This window comes from Xenia sp. Carnegie-2017, unplaced genomic scaffold (genome assembly GCF_021976095.1).
Source record: "Xenia sp. Carnegie-2017 unplaced genomic scaffold, XeniaSp_v1 HiC_scaffold_4, whole genome shotgun sequence".
Lineage (NCBI taxonomy): Eukaryota > Metazoa > Cnidaria > Anthozoa > Malacalcyonacea > Xeniidae > Xenia > Xenia sp. Carnegie-2017.
The window spans coordinates 2,307,047-2,313,939 of NW_025813504.1; positions in this window are offsets into that span (position 1 = coordinate 2,307,047).

The following is a 6,893-nucleotide window of genomic DNA, read 5'->3' on the forward strand; positions in this document are numbered from 1 at the left end:
AAATATTAACTTTTACTTAACTTTGTTGTTGTTAAAATTTAACTTAATTTCTATCCGTTAGAAAAAAGACAAACGTTATAAGAGTCATTACCATATTTAGAAAGATAGGCAATCTTTATGACTTTTACGAAATATTTTGTGTTCATCGAAGTATTGTTTAAAAACACTATACTCAGGAAAATGTTTCCAATTTGTATGATGCTGTTTTTGAGATTTTCAAAGCATTTTGGCTTGCTAGCAACATTGAAACCTTTGCTCGCTAAAATATGAGATATTATTAAAACATTCAATGTTTTGAAGCACGTTCACACGTCATATATGCTCATTGCATCTTTTAAAAGGCAGTTGTTGCAATGCTCATTTCACCTTTATTTTAAAAACACTTGTGTTTTTAAATGTGATAGTTTATCTGTTCTCACATAGAGTCAATTTAAATGTTGGTGTGACAAAATTTTTACAAATTTTAGACATGGGTCTTTTTTACCGCTGGCCATTTTCTCTTTGTCACTTTGTGATGTCCTAAATTTTTCTTTTAGTAGGAGTTATTCAATTTTTTGTTTTTTTCAAGCTGAAGAATTATGCATGCTTGAGTAGAAAGGCACCGCAGTATTTATAAATTTTATATTCTGTCCAATTTCTTTGCTTAGTACACTGAATTAACGTGATATTTTTTAAACTTGATGACGAAAAAGAAACACATCCAATTTATGCGTAAGTTAGACTAAAACTGTCATTTAAGTCTATAAAGCAACTTAAGTATCAACAGCTGGCAGACTACAGGCTAATTATACGAAGCAATGTGGCTAATAAACATAAAATATGTAATATAAGACGGCAATAATAATACTGTATCCTTGTAGTTGTATAATTTAGTGATACAACTTTGAATTTTTATGTACGTTTTTCCTCCTTGACCAAGAAATCATCTTCCGCAAATTTCCTTTAAGACTAAAAATAAAAATGGCGTGGCTTTGTCTTAAATGTTTATCACAAACATTTACTTTTACTTAACTTTGCCTTTGTTATCACTGAATTTAATTATGTGCGTTTGTAAAATAGCCGATGTTTTAAGCGTTATGCACTAATTAAAAACATAGGTTAAGTTAATGACTTTAGGTAATATTTTGTCTACAACAAAGTATAATTTGGACGCAAATAACTGAAAAAAACGTTTTTTAATGTATATGCTGTTGTTTTACAGATTGATATAGGGAATTTTAAATTGAAATGACTTATTGCAAAGAACAAACCTTGTTTTTTAGCAGAAATATAAAACTTCATTCATACACTCAATGGTTAAAGCAATTTCACATTTTACAGGCTCATTAAAATTTATGTTTTATCTTTTGGAGCCGGCAGTTTAATATTTCATAAGGCAGTTGTTGCAAAGATCGTATCATCAAGAACTCCCCAACTTTTTTGATAGATTAGCTCGACGAAATGAATGTCTCCACATCTTCAAACATATGTATGCTGATTGATTGAAAATATTCAAATAATATGCCAAGCATAAAGCTAAGAAACATGATAACTCCAACAAAACAAATCGAAGTAAATTAATGTAAAGCTTGAAAACCTTGCCTTAACAATACTCATCAACGCTTAAATGACTATTCGGAGTGGTTCATCAAAGTAGCTGCCCAGTTATCCAGTCAAAACTGCTGAAGCCTGAAGAAAACAATATTTTTTATGCGTTTTCAAACTTTGCAGAAATTGAAACAATGATTTTTAGTTGCCTCTTCTACAACCAAAAAAAATACAATATGTTCGTATTTCTCTGTGAAGTCATCTGTCCTTTTAATAAGTATAACTAACTAGGAATCCGTTGAAAAACGCAAGTTTAAAAAACAAATATTATCTAATATAGAGATTGAAAATTATTCCGTTTTGCAGTCTAGTTGTCTAAAATTGTTTGAACAGGCTTAATTGTATTTTCCTGACATGAATGCTTTGTTATAATTAGGCCAGGATATTTCATTCTAAAAGTTACTGGCTACTTGAAAAGAAGTCCGGCCAGAAGGTACGAAAATACCTTCTCTATCCTTTATTAGCGTGATGATGGCTAACGTCATTTTTAAGTTCGTAAAAGTTCGTAAATGTAAATGCGGGAACACTTCAACATTGGGAAAAGCATTCAAGAGTCCAACTCGTACAGAAATCATTGTCCACAAGAGCCTTACTTTATTCCTTGTTCTTTGTGAGCAAAGAATATAGCTGTCAAAGAAATCTGAAAATTTATTATTTCCAAATACAACTCCTCTCCAACCAGAAAATTATCTGGATATGCCTTTATAAAGCTTTGCACTTGTGTTGAAAATCTTCACTGTTCAAGGTTGTTAAAAAACTAAATCTTTGGTCAAGTAGGTCATATGTATTTATCCTGTCTGCAAGTGCTACATGGTGCTTGTCTAGAACTGGAAGGAATCTTTGCACTTCTTGACAATCTTGCGTTCGATAAACTCTTTTGGTTTTCTCGTATCTATTGTTTGATCCCCTTTTTAAACATTTTAATGTTGCTTTATCAATGCAGTAGTTTCATATTTACTGCATCAATAAGACTGCTGTGCTCTTGTTCTCCCATAGAAGGATCATCAACCTGTTACAATGGTGCTCGTTCAGAAAAGATATTAAGAGAAGATATCAACAGCAGTTTAACGATCATTTTCATGACTGTTGAATTGGTTCTATTGTGGAAGCAACGTTGCTGTAGTTTGGCACGTTGGAAGAGATATTACCTGTGATTTTGCTGGTATTACCAGTACAATCATGAGTGGCCTTAAAATATGAGGTTATAGTTAACGTTTTATGCCACTACAGTTTCATTAGCATCTCGATGTTCTTTAACCCGCCACCTTTTTGTTTTAGACATATACATATAATACTTTAAGGAACTAACAAAAGAGAAATTTTATTTTGAGAGAAATTCAGCAAACAGATTAGCAAAACGGTTTTTAATGTAAAATGAATGGTTGTTTCAACTCTTTACATATCCCTATAACAAGCATGCTTATATTAAAATGAGATAGGCAGATCTTTCAGATTTCTTTATAGACCTATCAATATTTTTTAAGCTCAGAAGAACACACGGCCATCTTGTTGACATGAAGCGTATTATACTCAGATGAAGATATTGTATCTTGATAAACAGTATTAAAAGGCAATTGTGGCTCACACATTAGCGATTTACACTTTTGTGTGCACAGGTATCCTTATCCTTTTTCTGAATGATATATTTTCTGTTGCTTCTCTTAAAAACTAGCCCCTGTCTGATGAGGAGCTGGCGAGAATACACAAGCTGCATCGATTAGACGCATATCAAAGATGTTCTATGTGGATATTTCAAATTTTATAGAATAAGCATCGAAGACCATTTCCAGCTTGTGTTTATGCTAGCATACTTGTACATTGTGCACGCAAACACGCACGTAAAACATTACGGATAAACGAAACTCTACAGTCAAGAACAAAACATAGCGGCTTATAGCTTATCACCTATATAAAACTACATAATCTCGCAGAACTATAGAAACACGTTTTTGTTAAAGGTTGTGAGAAACTTGACATTGCTTGGAAACACTCGTACTTCTTCCTCGTTCTTGTCACTTACTTTTCTATTTTTTTCGAAGGAGTTTCTATAACTCTACAGAAACACTTAAATGTTTTCTATATTTCTAGTTCTTTATTAATATATGGAAAACAAAACCGTTAATTTTAAGGAAAAGCCACACACACCATGCAGCCATCTGCTCCATAAGAAAGATCGCTATTCTTTGCAAATTTAAATCAATCACAACTGATGAGCACACCTATTATTGGCCTACATCTTCTCATCCTTAAAAAAATAGTCTGTGTTATTACTTTCAAACTTTTTCGTAAATTTATTAAATTTCATATTTATAAAATGTGAATGATCCCAGAAAATTTTCTAAATGATTCTGTTGGTTAAAATCAATTGTACATCGCTTATAACTTACAAGATATTTTTTTTAAAAAAAGAGCTGCTTGAAAAAATGGCAATTCAAACTGTCTACCTTAGAAGGCAGCTTGAATTGCCATTGCATGCAGAGCGATGAAAGCATGCAGAGCGATGAAAGCATGCAGAGCGATGAATGCAGTCATACATTTCTTTCCACTGGAGATGGCACTGTCATGTCAGGGTCTTTGAAAACTTTTAAAAGTTGCGGCTATCCACTGCTTAGTTACCCGCTCTTTACGAAAATTTCACATTTGATTTCAAAGTGTTTCAATTTCACATAAGTCTCTAATATCATTTCATATATGATTTCAAATGTGAAATTTTTGTAAGGCCTTATGAAATATTCACATTTGATTTCATATATGAAATTGGAATTTCATATATAAAATAGACACATTTATGTATAAAGTGTTTCTATTTCATATAAGTTTCACATATCATTTCATATATGAAATCAAATGTAAAATTTTCGTAAGGGCGCAATAGTTGATCCACAGTAATGTCACTGTTTGACGTTGGTAAATTCGTCTTTGAGTTTTGTTCTTTGACTACAAGGTCTGGTTGATTTGAAAATATTTCACTCTTTTAAATACCCAGCATTCATATGATAAACGCTCAAACAGGAATCAAGCCAAATTTGTGGGTGTAGGGTACCTCCAAAACATATGGGAGTGCATACATCTACTGCCTCCCAAGCTAAATAGCAATCATTAAAATTTAGGATACACAGCCAGTTCAATGGACTACATCGTTTTCAAGTGTTTTCTTTTTTTTTACTTTAATTAACCTATTATAAACACAAGAAGATATCCACTGCATGCACAATGTTTCTTCAAGCTATGTCATGTTCTGAAAAACACACATGCTTGAATGCAATTTATTTAAAGCCTTTATTAATTATTCATATTTGCACTAATGTAAGTTCATGTTTAGGCATTTATATAAAATGATCTGTTCAGGGGGATTTGTTCCAAGTTAGTATACCAACTTTCTAATGTAAGCCGTTGTCTATAGTCAGTACTGTAAGTGATGCATTTTGCCGAGTCTCAGTCAATGTTGTGCTTTGTGATTCGGGGATGTTCGGCAATGTGATTAGTTTTGTCTTGTTTCTTAGTAGCTCGTTTGTGCTCAGTAAGTCTTATGTTTAAGTTCCTGCCAGTTTCCTCGATATAGGAGGCGTGGCAGTTGGAGCAGTTTATTTTGTAAACTGCACCTTGTCGTTCGTTGGGTTGTTCTTTGTCCTTTATGTTCGTTAGTACTTGTCGTAACGTTGTGATTGGTTTATGTGCGACACGTATGTTCAGGGGCGGATCTAGGGGTAGGCACCATAGGCAAGTGCCTATGGTGAAATTACCAAAATATACTTCGACTTAGATTCGATACGAATTTATCGAATTATGAAACTATGAATAGCACTTTATCGCAGTCAAAACATCTGACTTTTGTTTACAAATGTTGTGCAATTAAATGACGTAATTTTGATATGAATCGTAGTCCAGATGCGTTTGATTATCTATAAAGCTCCGTGTCGTTAGGCAAAGCAGCCATTTTGCCTAAGTCAAGAAGGCGATCTAGCCATTTGATTGGTTGTTAGCAATTTGCCTAAACAAGATGAATTTGCCTAACTTGACATCGTGTATAGGTATTCTAATTGGGCAATTTTTTGCAACCGTATGCTTTCATTGGTCAATTTTTTTTGCCTAACTTGAGCAATTCCAACCAATCATTGCTGTTGATAAGCATAGTTGAGCTAGGAAAATTAGGCAATTGAAAATTAACATACACTCGTATTGTTTCTGAACAGCCTCTGTGCTCAGTTTACGGTTTTGTGATATTTTATAATGTCTTCATTGTGTTGTGGTAATTTATACGAGACTGCTCAGTCTGCGTTGGCCAAAAACGATTTAAAATGCCTTAATGAGCTTTATTCTCGTTTATTGGTCGACGTTCGACCTATGTTTACTAACGAGCAGCTGTTAGATAGAATTTATGAAAGGTAAATATATTATAATTATATATATCGTATTGTAGTATTTATATATACGTGTAAAATGGTTAAATCTCAATTTCGCTAGGCTATATCTTTGTCTACAGTCAGCAATTCATTCATACAATGCAATCAATCTACCAAACAAAATATTAATTTCTTTTCTTGAATATTTTTTAAGATCTGAAGCTTCTGGCAATTGCCTCTACAGTTCAGCTTCCCTAGTTCTTATAGGTAACAATGCATTGGTCCCTACTTTGCGAATTTTAACATCGCTTGAGCTATTTATTCATGCTGCTTTTTATGCTCAACACCCATGCTTTTTGTCTGTTATAAGTGAGCACAGTGATTACTTTGCCCAAAGCTTAAACAATCTTGCCTTTGTCAGTGTCTAAAGAATGTTTAGACACTGGATATACAACAGATGAACTGGTAAAACAGGAGGCTATTTTAAATTGTAATGACCAGAAATGGTCATCTTTTCTTTGTATTTTGGGCCTATCTTCTGTTTTAGGTAGAAAAATTCATACTTTTTATCCTGATTCTGGTGAAAGTAGATATAAATTGTTATTTAATCGTATTGTTCAGCCCGGTCATTAAGCCAAAGAGGTTTGGATGCTATTAATATTTTGTTTTGTCATGAAGGATCTGTACAACCAGGTGAGACTTTTCAGTCTAATCATTTTGTGCCTCTCATTTTCCATGCCCACAGGTTGAAGCGAAAATTGTCTAATTCCTGTACACAGTCTAATTCTAGCAGCTCAACAACAGAGAAACGAAAATTTGTCAAAATTTTTCCAAATATTGCACCAAAACAGTTGACATTTCAAATTTTTACTTCAACTAATAGGCCTGCTGCCCAACCAACTTTTAAAAGGATGCCCAATGAGAGTTTTTCTTCTGCTGCAGCTCTTGCTCAGACATTAAATA